This window comes from Nicotiana tabacum, chromosome 8 (genome assembly GCF_000715075.1).
Source record: "Nicotiana tabacum cultivar K326 chromosome 8, ASM71507v2, whole genome shotgun sequence".
Lineage (NCBI taxonomy): Eukaryota > Viridiplantae > Streptophyta > Magnoliopsida > Solanales > Solanaceae > Nicotiana > Nicotiana tabacum.
Window position 1 is genome coordinate 210,856,093 of NC_134087.1, and position 13,109 is coordinate 210,869,201.

Below are 13,109 nucleotides of genomic sequence, written 5' to 3' on the forward strand. Positions count from 1 at the left end.
TTAATTGAAATTATTTTCTCTTGCTTTGTGTGATGCATTTCAGTCATCTTTGGATAGATTGAGTCGGGCAGAGGTAAATTTGTAAAGGAAGAAGCTAAATTGAGTATTTAATTAGGCGAATTGAGGTAAGTGTCTTCCCTAACTTTTTTGAGGAAATTTTTCCTACTATTTGACATTATTTGCTACATGCGGGGGTGATACATATATGAGGTGACGAGCATATATACATGTGACAGGGTTAAACATGTTCGGTGGTAGATTATACTATGAACTGTGATTTGTAGAATCGCGTAACCTTCTTGCTTCATGTCTTACTTGACTCATAGATTCTAAGAATATAGAATTAAATGTTAGAAACTAAGATTTAGGTTATTATAACTTGATTAAAATTTGACGGAATTCTGAAAAAATATTGTTGTGTCTAATTCGGTCATCATTATGCTTAATCATTAATACATTGTTGCAGCCGATATTCTTGAGATATTAGATTTTATACTCAATGGTAGATCATTCTTGAGATTTGTTGAAATACTTGAATAATAAGGTTCTTGAGGGTTTATTAAACTATTGTTGGCTTGAAAATCGTGATTGGTGTTCATCTGGAATATTCGTTTAAATACTCTCCTTGACGTTATTTATGCTTCCTACCTAGTTTGTCATTGATATACATATGCTTGGCAAGGAAGAGTGTAAAGAATGAAAGGTGATGCATTGCCATGTTATGTGAGTGTAAAGCACGAAGGGTGATGCCGTGCCATATCATTTGAGAGTGTAAAGCACAAAAGGTGATGTCGTGTCATGTTATGTGAGTGTAAAGCACGAAGGGTCATGCCGTGCCATTTTATTTATATTATCATGAGTTCATGGCATGATATGTGTTTCCATGCAGGCGAGAACGAGGGACATGCATTATATTGTGACATCTTTTCTTTGTTTATGCATTCATGCCTTTACATTGAGCTGTTATTGTCGTACTTATGGTTCTTACATGATTTGTCGTTATTGCCATGTCCTTGTACTCTATCTCGATTGTTATTATATTGCCCATGCCTTCTACTTACTTGACTTGCAAATACCATGCCTACTTCCTGCTATTATATTTACACCCATATCGTATCTATTGTGTTATATTTTAGTACAATCCTTCTACCATGTTAGTCATTCATGCCTCTACTTGTTAACCTATAAAGATCATATGTTCCCTTCTTATGTGTTATATCTATATGTAGGCCTCCACCATGCTAGTTAGTTGAAGTTTATATTCCTTCTTCCTAATTGCTATCATTTTTTCATATGCCTTCCGCCTAGTCTCTTACTGTTGCCCATATATACAACCTCGTTCATTATTGCTATATATATATATATATATATATCCTCGTTCGTTATTATTACTTGCGTAATTCCTACTTGTCATTTATGTTATCGATATTTCTGTCATCCGGTTGATACTGTTATATGCATATTTGGTGAGGATGAGATGAATGCACGAAGAGTATTGCCGTGCAATTGACTTGATATCTGAGTACATTCCTCACGCTATGAAAGTTATGGAATGACTATCGTGGTTTATTGGTTTTCGCACTAAGGAGAAGATTGGTCGAGATATTGGAAAATGTTAAATTGTGATCTCTTCTAGTACTCAGTTATTGCTTTACATATTCATTTCGTGTACTCTTTTCTACTATATCGTGGTATAGTTCTATTGCTAGTTTTCGGTGCAGGTTTTATCAGTGAGTATTTTTTAACGAAAAAGCCTCGTCACTACTTCGACGAGGTTAGACAAGATACTTACTGGGTACATGTAGTCGGTTGTACTCATACTACACTTCTGCACCTTGCGTGCAGATTTTTCTTTTGGAGCGGAGCTATTAGTGATGTCGGGAACTGATTCTGAAGATGTTCGTGCATTCTTTGTCCTTGGTAGCTTTAGAATTTGCTAATCTGTTTATGTAACTTTCAAAAATATCGTGTAATTATTTGTACTAGCTTTGTAAATTCCAAGTCTTAGAAACTCATGATTTGTACTGCCAATCCTTGGATTAATATATAAATGTTCAGATAATTCTTCACAGTTTTCCTATATATCTCATTTGGATTGACTGACTGTTAGTTGGTTTACGTAGCGGGTCGAGTTAGGTGCCATCACGACTAGTGATTTTTGGGTCGTGACACTTTAGTCATGTAAATAACCGTACTTGTTAATCGTACTTATTTTAGGAACTTAATAATTTTAGATTATGTTTATTTTCATTATGCCTTATTAATAATATTTATTTTATGCGATTTTATTATTTTAATTGTTGAATATACAATGTCATGGCTCATGTCATATTTTATGTTATTTTCTTGAAAAACACCTTATATAGTTATGTCTTACTAGGATTAAAGAAATATTTGGAACACAAATTCTATGTTTTGTGCTATGAAAACTTTAGAAGAAAAATCCGAGAAAAATCGAGATTCAAAAACCCGACTTTATTAGTTTGGTTTGGTCTTTAGATTTAATAACTCGATACAATTGGTTTGATTTGGTAGTTGGAAAACCTGAACTAACCCGAATTATGTGCACCCCTAGTATCGACCGTTGCTCCTTTAAATCGGTTTTACTCGGTAGGGGTGTACATAGGTCGGGTTGGTTCGGATTTTACAATTACCAAACCAAATCAATTGTGACAGGTTATTAAATCTAAAGACCAAACCAAACCAATAAAACTCGGGTGTTTCAATCTCGGTTTTTCTCGGGTTTTCTCAGTTTTTCGGGTTTTTGGGTTTTTTCAGGGTTTATTCCGGTAAAATCTTCGTAGAACAAAACATATAACTTATGCTCAAAATATTTCTTTAGTTTTAGTGAGATACAATAATATAAAGTATTTTCCAAGAAAAAATACAAAATATGAGATGTGTCATGACTTATCCGAAAATATTCAACAATAAAGACAATAAAATTATGTAATATAAATATTGCTAAATAAAAGCCATAATAAAAATAAATATAATCTAAAAGTATTAAGTCATGCTAAAATAAATAGACTAATAAGGGAGTATTAATTACATGACTAAACGCTACAAAAAAATAAAAATAGGTTATGCATTTTTATCTAAATTATTGCAAACCAAAAAATAGATATACAATACATTCTCGTTCGTAGTATTGAATTGAATGTCTTTTGTTAGTATTAATATTGATTTGATTTCGTTTTGGACTTTTGTTAGCATTATTTAATCTACTAATATTAATAACTATAAAACTTATTGGAACAAGTCCAACCTTGAAATAATACCTTAAAAGATAAAATTATGAAATTTTTTAAGAGATATTTATAAATTACATCACAATAAGTATATTTATATATTAAATATATCTAAAATTTCTATATATGTAATATCGGGTTGGTTTGGTTTCGGTTTGACTTTCTTTAGTAAAAACCAAACCAAACCAAACCAATTATGGTCGGGTTTTTTTTCCAATACCAAACCAAATCAAACCAAACCATAGTCGAGTTTTTTTTCTCGTTTGACTCGGATTATTGGGTTCGTGCGGTTTGTCGGTTTCCTTTGTACACCCCTAGTTTGGACATGGATATAATTTTGGGTTGTTTTTGAAGTTTTGTGAGTGACCTGGGTGAAAATTTTGAAAAACAGCTTTTTGGAGTTTTTCAAATTTCCAAAAAATTCCAAATACATTTTCAAATGAAAATTAAATTTTTTATGACCAAACGTTGATTTCGAAAAAAGTGAAAAATTTTCGAAAAAAATTGAAAAATTTCTTATGTCCAAACGGGCTCTAAGATTTCGATTAAACTCGTTGTCTCTATTCCAGATTTGCCATTTAAAAAAAAAAAAAACAAAAAACAAATGAAGAAACAAGAAATGGTAGTTGTAACTGCATAAACATTGAGAATAGTAGGGAACAGAGAGTCAAGATCAAATCATAAGTCATAAACTATTATCTTGTCATGGATAATACACACTGTCACTGCCATTAATGAGAAAAGTCAAATGCCAGATCTAGATCTAATTATTAACTAATTATATCTAACAGCTTAATTAGAAAACAGCGAAACTAGCTACGTAGCCTAATCTCGATCAGTCATTTGCATTAGTGTTAAAACAAGATTAGAATTGCTATCCTAAATGATATATTCTTATAGCCATAAAAATCTCGTGACATATTTAAGATTATAAGTTTCAAACATCATTCTTTCGTTCTTAAAATTCGTACCTATCAAGTTACGTCACAAAAATTGAAATAGATGGAATATCATTTTTCCTCGATAGTATTTATACAACAGAGTAATTTCCTACTCAAATTAAAAAAAAAAATCCAAGATTAACACAAAAAAAACTCTAGTAAAATTTCAGAAAACAAATTTAAAAAAAAAATTAAAACACATGACCAATTTTTTCAAAAAACCAATCTTGAGGAATGATTCATCATAACCAATTTAATAGAAGAAAATAACTTTACAAATATCTGTTATACTTTGTTTTATTTTCAAATCTTTAAAAATAAAAATGTAAAAAAACTATGATGGGCTACAAAACCAATTGACCCAATAATCTCTCCATATTTATGAAGAATCCAGTCTTCATATCCCAACAATGCCCATAGGCTAGTAATTTGGGGGATTTGCAGCCGTACTCTGCTAGTGTTTGGCCATAGATTCCAAATTTGTTTTGAAAATTTTGATTTGGGTGAAGTTTGGTTTGAAGATGAAAATGTATTTGGGCATACATTTTCAAAACATTATTTTCAACTTTATTTTGGAAAAACATGTATATAATTCCCAAGTTTTGGGATTTTGGCCCAAAATCAACAATTAGGGTGATTTTGAGATTTGGGATTTGGGATTTAGGATTTTGCCAAAATGTGGACAAAATTTATGGCCAAACATGAGTTTTGAAAATAACTCCCAAACTTATTTTGACAAAACTCATGGCCAAACGGGGCCTTTATATTTGTGCCACCTTTTAACATGTACCTTTTTTTAAAAGTTATTGATTTGATAGCCAGCCGACAAAAAATTCGTAATAATATGACAATTACACCCTTGATAAATTTGCCTTTCTTTTCCCTACTATTCTAGAAGCCTTTTCTTTCCCTTAATTTTGGGGTAAAAAAGAAAATGGGTAAGAGCGCTAGTACTTCTACTCCTCTTGCAGTTTCAAGCACAGATCAAGAAATCAAACCAAATATCCTGCAAGTAGAAAAGAAAAAATTAGAGGGACAAATAGTGAGAAAAGAAATCTTTGTTATCAAACACATGATAGCCACCAAGGGTCTATATGCAGAGGCGAATCTAAGATTTTAGATCTATGGGTTCAGCATTTAAAGTTATGGGTTCATATCTACTATTTATTGCAATTTTACTAATTTTTTATACATAAATATATGCTTCCCGTTAAAAGTACTTGTTCTATACTGCATATATATTCTAAAGACTCAAAAAATAATGTTTAGAAAGCAACTGAAAATGCCAACAACGGTAATGGGGAATCTGGCAAGAAGAATGCTACTATTTTTGTACCAGCACCGTTGTTTATTCGAAACTTCAGTCTAAGCATGCTGAAGTTATTTAGTTAATTTGCTGAAACTTCAGTTTAAACATGCTAAAATTATTTAGTTCATTTGCGAAAACTTCAGACTAAACATGCTTAAGCTTTTTAATTCATTTGCTAAACCTTCAAACTAAAATATGCTTAAGTTTTTGTCTCGCAGTATGTAATTTTTTAATGAGTTTTTGCTAATGCACGTTTGCTAAAACTTCAGACTAAACATGCTTAAGTTATTTAGTTCATTTGCTATAACTTCAGACTGAACATGCTTAAGTTATTTTGTTAATTTGCAAAAACTTCAGACTGAATATGCTTAAGTTTTTTAGTTCATTTGCTAAAACTTCAGACTGAACATGCTTAAGCTTTTTTAGTTCATTTGCTAAAACTTCAGACTGAACATGCTTAAGTTATTTAATTCATTTGCTAAAACTTCAGACTAAATATGCTTAAGTTATTTAGTCCATTTGCTAAAACTTCAGACTAAACATGCTTAAGTTATTTAGTTTATTTGCTAAAACTTCAGACTAAACATGCATAAGTTTTTGTCTTGAAGTATGTAATTTTCTAATGAGCTTTTTCTAATGCATCGTGAAGTTATTTAGTTTATTTCCTGAAATTTCATACCAAAACATGCTGAAATTTTGTCCTGCAGTCTACAGTTTTGTCAATAGTCCTGAAGGGCAATATCGTCTTTTTAAAATACTTTTAACAAAAAAATGAGTACGGATGCAAACGAAAAAATAAAACGGGTATAAGTTAAAATGGTGCAATTTTTACTAGTAATTTTAAGTAGAAGAATTAATCTAAATAACCGCTTATTTAATTTTTTTAATTAAAAATAATTGAGGAATATATATATATATATGTATATATATGTATATGTATATCAGTTAGAAAAAATAAGCAGTAAATTTGACCGGCTATTTATGCAAAGATCACGTAACCCAAATCCATAATGGATTGGGCAACTCAAGTGGGCAAGTCCACCGCCTCTGGTCCATTATATACATACATATATATATACAGGGCCTCAATATTTTTCGGGTCATTTTCGATACTCAGCTGAGCTATTTTTCACTCTCTGCAGATAAAACCCCGTGGCTTTCGGTTCCAGAAGCTTTCATTCCTCGAATCAGGTTCGCTTTACATATTTCCATGTTGTTATTTATTAGCTAATTTAATTATGTTTTGTTTGATTTTCCGTATGTTTTGTGTTTGAATTCAACGAAATAGATAAAATCATAATAAAAAAGTTTACCTTTTGTGTTAATAACATGACTCAGAATGTTTTGTTATGTTTTGTTTTTTGTAAATAAATGTTTAAAATTCTGATTTTAGTTATATTTAGGTTTAGGTATTAGTAATTGAGTTCATAGCATTATACCAATTTACTTTTGTTGCAGTAGCAGATTTAACTAAAATATGAATTAATGTTAACCTCAATCAGAAATAGTAAAAGCATTTAACTTTTATAAAAAAATTTAAGCTTTACACTTATAGAGTTATCCAGAGTAATTAATAATAATTACTGTGTATGCTAGATGTTGAACTCTGAGTGTTTCTTGATAGCTGACAATAGGCTTAGTCATGTGATGGTGGAAGAACCAAATAAACTTATTAAAGTTTGTTTTTTTGTTCCGTTAATGATGGTGTTTGGGCTAGCTTGGCTGCACCTGTACTATTGCACTGAGTACTTATTACCTCCCACTAGCCTAGCTATCGGGGAACTATGCTCACTAAAGGTTTGACATATGAGAAGAAATCACATAACATCTTTTTGTCTTTGTTAGGATTTGAATCTACTTTATTGACCACTTTATCATGGTCTAATGATTGTATACATTTAATAATAATCGAGATCGTGTTGGACAATATGTATGCGAAGGTCTCTTTTATAGTCTGTCAAGAAAAAAGGGTATTGGGGGAGGGGATGCTTCTATGGGTGTTCAAAGTTGAGAAGATTAACCAGTAAGACTATGGAATAAGAGTCTGAATCCTATTGACCTGAAGGCAAAGATTTCATCATAAAAGAGAAAGTGATTGTCTCGTGATGGCGCCTATCACAGTACTAGGCCAGCCAAGACAACACGGACAATATGAAGATCTTTTGTAAAATTCATTTTTCTGACAGATTAAGTCTCAAATCTTTCATGTTTAAAATATCAAAAGAAATATGCGGAAACAAGTACGTAAATACATCAGCACAACCCGAATCTGATGTCACTAGTCATGAGCCACTAAGTACAACTTAACACTGTCTGCTTAATACAATTTAAGTTTGAAATGTAAAGTACTAGGATAGGAAGGAGAAGAGCAGGGTTGCGAACGTCGTGCAGTTACCTTGCTAACTCCGGAAATACACAAAAGGTGGTGAAAGCTCAGAAATACCTGAATCTGCACACAAGGTGCACGGAGTAATGTGAGTACGCCAACTCAGTAAGTAATAAAAGTAAATAAAGACTGAGCAGTAGGAAATGATAAATCCACATCAGGATAAACTCAGTAAGCACAACAAGCTTTCAAATTAGAATATAAGTCAATCGTCTCATTTAAAATCCAGCTTTTGGTAAAAATCATTTGAAGATGCTTTCCAACAGTTTCAATAGAGGTTCAATGCGATTTATAATAAAGGTGATGAAAATCATAATCGGCCCCGGCAAACATAGTTCGTATACAGCCCCTCGGGCAAATAGGAATCATAAACATCTCATAACATAAAAATATCAGTGGAAATAACAAAGCCAAATCAGTGATTAAATTCCGAACATCTCGTAAAAACTCCAGTTTAAGTGAAAGTTGTTTCAAAGCATTTGTTCAACATTTTCAACAGAGGCTCAGTATAAAGAGGAGTGAAAACAACAGTTTCATAAAAACAAGCCCCTCGGGCAAAGGATCACTCATATATGTATACAGCTCTTCGGGCAAGCCTTTCAGTCACTTGAGACTCAACTCCCATCAATCAACGCTCACATTCAGCACTCACGCTCAATAGATACCATATAATAACCGTTGCGGCGTGCAACCCGATCCATAAGTATATAGTCGACTGCTCACTGGGGGTGTGCAGACTTCGGAGGGGCTCTTACAGCCCAAGCAGCTATATCGCTGCGTCGTGTAGCCCGATCCAACATATCGCTGCGGCGTGCAACCCGATCCAACATATCGCTGCGGCGTGCAACCCGATCCAACATATCGTTGCGGCGTGCAGACCGATCCATATATCGTTGCGGCGTGCAGACCGATCCATATACATACATACATATATATATATATATCGCTGCGGTGTGCAGCCCGATCCATAAATATATAATCCTCACAACCAGACCCTCAGCCTCTCTCAGCCATCAACCTCACAAGCCACTCAGACTATCAATAACACAGCGCGTTCAGCCCAAAATATCATTTATAGCATCAAAACTGGGTAAATAAGGCTGAGTTATGAATCAGTAAAACGCAGCATGACTGAGTACAAATATTAAGTCAAAACAGTGAGGAATAGTAGTAAAAAGCCCCATAAGGGTCCAAAGCAATTGGCATGAGGCTCAAATATGGCATTCCGCCCAAAACATAGCAATACTTTCCAAAACACAATGATATCAAACAGTTTTCAATCAAATACGCGACTTAACAATCGTACAAAACGGACCAAGTCACAATCCCCAACGGTGCACGACCCCACGCTCGTCATCTAGCGTGTGCGTCACCTCAAAGTAGTACAACGATGTGAAATCCGGGGTTTCATACCCTCAGGACAACATTTACAATCATTACTTACCTCAAACCGGTCCAAACTCTAACCCGCGATGCCTTTGCCTCTCGACTCGGCATCCAAATGCGCCAAATCTAACCAAAATCAGAATCATAACATCAATATACGCTAAGGGAATAAAGCGCACGCGAAAATAATCAAATTACATCAAAAATCCCGAAATTGGTCAAACTCGACCCCCGAGCCCACGTCTATCACATCAATAGAATCCTTATCCTCCCACGAGTCCATACATACCAAGAACATCAAAATCGGACCTCAAATGGCCCCCTCAAATCCCCAATTTACACTCTTCAATTTCAAGCCCTAATTCCCCAATTTTAGGCTTTAAATCCCACTAGTTCATGTCTAATTAGTTAGAAATCACCATAGAATCGAGTATTGAGTTCAAAAATCTTACCTCCAAGTGTTTCCCTTTGAATCCCTATTCAATCCCTCTCAAAAAGCTTCAAAATCGCTCTAACAATGGTGAGAAATGGGCCAAAAATCGCGAAGACCTCTATTTAAACATTCTGCTCAGGTCTTATTTCCTTCTCCGCGAACGCGGTAGCTACCTCGCGTTCGTGAAGCACAAATTGCCTCAGGCCAATATTCCCTTCCTCGCGAATGCGAGGGCCCACCCGCGAACGCGAAGACCAAACAACCGGCCCTACGCGAATGCAGAACGCTCCTCGCGAACGTGTAGCTTTAACTCATAAACCTTGGCGAACATAGGACCTACATCGCGAATGCGAAGAACAAACCAGCTGCCTCTCTCAACAACCCTTCGCGAACGCGAAGAACAAATCTCTGCAACAGAACAGAAGAAAAATCTGACACTCTCAAAACCAAGAATTTGGTCCGATAACCTCCCGAAACTCACCCGAGGCCTTCGGGACACATCCCATAACATCATTCAAACTTAGTCGAGCCTTCGAATCACTCAAAACAACACTAAAACACCAAACCAACCTCAGATTCAAGCCTAAGAATTTAGAAACTTTCAAATTCCACAAACAACGCCGAAACATATCAAATCACGTCCGAGCGACCTGAAATTTTGCACACACGTCACAAATGACACAATAGACCTACTCCAATTTCTGAAATTTCATTCTGACCCCGATATCAAGATTTTCACTGCCGACCGGAAAACGTCAAATTTTCAATTTCGCCAATTCAAGCCTAAATTTACTACGGACCTCCAAATCACATTCCGAACGCGCTCCCAAGTCCAAAATCACCTAACGGAGCTAACCAAATCATAAAACTCCAAATCCGAGATCGAATACTAAAATTCAAAACTTGGTCAAATCTTTCAAATTTAAAGCTTCAAACTGAGTATTGTTCTTCCAAATCTATTTCGATTATCCTGAAAACCAAAACCAACGATTTACATAAGTCATAATACATCACACGGGGCTAGTCATGCCCGAGAACTGGTGAGCGAAGTGCAAAAGCTCAAAACGGCCGGTCGGGTCGTTACAGTGATTCTCTATATGAGAATCCAACTATATGAAAATATTTGAAATGTAGGTTTAAAACTCAAAAAGAACTTGGACGTCCAGTTTCTCTTTGCCTCTATGGTATTCTCTAACTAGTGTTAGAACTCGCGCGATGTGCGGATAATTTGACAGAATATTAATTTTATAAAATTATGATCTGATATATCATATTATTTTAATAAATGTTAGTTATATTTTATTATTTAATATATTGTGCAGAAGTATAACAAAATCTATATGTAGTTATGACACTTGGCTTAACGAGATTGTTTTTTCTTCTACTTTTATAATTATAGATAGATATAATTATTTTACATCTCTCTCTTTCTCTCTCTCTATATATATATTTGAATTTTTAATTTTTTTTTTAAATAATTTTAAATTTTCAATTTGAAAATACTCCCCAATTTGAATGGGTTGGTTTTTTTGTATTTTGTTTTTTATATTTTCGTTTTATTATTATATAGCTAATTATAAGATATCTATATTTATTAATTCAAATAGAGTAACCAATTAATCCAAAACTTAAGATTCAAAATGTTTTTTTTTTTAGTTAGAAAGGTAGTTTATTTTGTCTTAATAATGCCAATTGGCTATTTGTGGTTATGCCACTTGTCTAAATATTGTACTTTTACTTCTCATTTTATTATATATAGATCATTAGAATCAGATAAAGATTGTGAAGAAGTAGCATCCAAAGGGTGAGTTAAAGATTGATTATTTTGTGGAACTAAATTAGATATTGGTTCACGCGAATTAGGATAAGGCTTGGCAAGCATTGAACTTGCTGATGATGTTATAAAAGAATCCAAAGATTGGGATTGTAATTGGTGTTTGTAAGACTTGTGCCTTAACTAACCATGAAGAATGACTAGTAACAATCAACTGTTAAACCATATCAATTTGTGGTAGGGTTTATGTGGATGTCATTGTTATTTTTTGTGGGGAGGATTAAAATTAGTGGTACATAGAAGCTGTTTTGTGCTTGCAAAGTGCATGATGTCTCTAGGAACTGCAGAACTTAAATGCAGAATATTTCTCTTGTAGAAATTTGTGAGAGCTTTCTCGTTGATAAGAATTTGAGAATCAAATAGCTGATCTAACATTCCCTTGTTGTTACAATCTATCTTCCCCGGGTTCCTGCCCCCCTCTTTACCCCCCCCCCCCCCCAAAAAAAAAAAAAAAAAAAAACCTCATGGGACTCACAAGTTTTACAGTTGTCTATAATGTTTGACGAACCCTTGTCAGGCAAGAAGAATAGGAGCCAAAGGAGAGGGGCAGTGTTAGAGCTAGTTCTATTTTCTTCTAGGCATTGTGAAAGCTGATGGAATAAAGTTGTTTTGGACAATCCCATCACTGATTCTATTTTCTTCATTTCCCTTTTTATCTGTATCTTGGGGTCCAGGCAGATCTAGCAAAGGATGGGAAAAAATCGTAAGTTAAAAAGTTGTATAGGTGGTATCGGGGATAAATAATTCCGGGCTTAAATTTGAGACGGTTGGGATAAAATCACAGTATAACTAATCTCGGGATAACTGGATTGTAGTGTTATTTTAATCCTTATGGGATGGTGAAATAACAATCACGGAATAATTAATCTTGGGATAAATTGTTTCTCAACCAAACGACCCCTAAGACTCTTAGGGATGTTTGGTTTGAGCTATAGCAGAATATAATGATAGTACAAAATATTCTGTATAAGTTATCCTCTGTTTAGTTAACCCCTTTACATGCGGTATAAATAATACCTGTGTAACTAAGAGACTAAATTAACCTTGTCCATGGAGTCATCATCCGTAACATTCTTTCATTTCAACTCTGCCAGGTTGCAGAAATGGCCTCGGCGAAGGCTTTAAAAGATGTCTCTTCCAATTGGAGTGGCTACATTGGAGTCTTTTCCATGGCAAGTTTGGCTTCATTTTTCTGTTGTTACTTGATATGAACATTCTTGTAACTTTTCGAACAGAGGTTCAGAGTTGGGGCCGTCAAAGAACCCAAAATATTGTTAACACCTGGTCTCCATGAGTCTCTTCTTGGCTGTCTTTATAGCTCCGTTGCTCTAGTTAAGCAAACAATGCATTATCATCTTGGGCACTGAAGTTGGATGTTTTTCCTGTTTTAGTTGGTTTGGGGGTTGTAATTGTCATTGCCTCGGTGTTTAATCAGGTGGGTCTGAATGTTTTGGTGATTTGGTGATCGGGGTTTTGGTTTGACCTCCCTTTGTTATCTCTGTTTGTCCGCCATTTCTTTTTAGCAAATTCTAACTATACAGAAGAAAGAGTAGGGATGAGGCATTATGG

General features: G+C 34.3%; 1 non-coding gene across 1 annotated transcript; it reads left to right on the forward strand.

Annotated features, from left to right (window-relative positions):
* The first annotated feature begins 6,549 nt into the window (after positions 1–6,549).
* Positions 6,550–12,820, forward strand: LOC107778796 (uncharacterized). Its single transcript, XR_012694473.1, has 2 exons — positions 6,550–6,692; positions 12,635–12,820. It is a non-coding gene; the product is annotated as an uncharacterized LOC107778796 (transcript).
* Positions 12,821–13,109: the final 289 nt, after the last annotated feature.